This window comes from Atta colombica, unplaced genomic scaffold (assembly GCF_001594045.1).
Source record: "Atta colombica isolate Treedump-2 unplaced genomic scaffold, Acol1.0 scaffold220, whole genome shotgun sequence".
NCBI classification, from domain to species: domain Eukaryota; kingdom Metazoa; phylum Arthropoda; class Insecta; order Hymenoptera; family Formicidae; genus Atta; species Atta colombica.
The window spans coordinates 180,080-180,689 of NW_017259317.1; positions in this window are offsets into that span (position 1 = coordinate 180,080).

Sequence of the window (610 nt, forward strand, 5' to 3'; positions counted from 1 at the left end):
AAATAAAGTGTTTTTCAATTTTTTAATTTAACGATTAAATACTCTTAAATAAAATTATTTTATCTTCATAATTTTTTAAAATTATCATTTTATCAGCCTCCATAAATTACTGACTAATTTACCATAAATTATCGAGTAAATTATCGTAAAATTTGGTCTTTTTCATTTCTACTTATGATAATAGATAAGTAATCATTTGATAACATATCAATTACAATTAATATTTTTATTCTTTAATATAATATTAAAAGTCACATGCGAGAAAATATGTTCTACTATTATTAAAAATCATTTTTTTATTAAAAAAGAATGGATAGAATGATTTTCTTATAGAATAGTGATTACGAAGGAATATATTTAGTACTAATAAAACACATGCATCATTGTAATTTTTTATATGTATGAGTACAAAAGTTTCTCGGATACCAATCGTTTGAGCTGAATCCAATAATAGTGGGACTTCAAAGAATTATTCCTAAATATCTAGGATTAAATTTTATATAAGTTAGTACTAAAAAATAATAACATATAAATAGATAGTTTTTTAATAATTTTTAATTGCCTTATAATTATACGAAAATATTTTATAATGAAATAATAATAAATATTT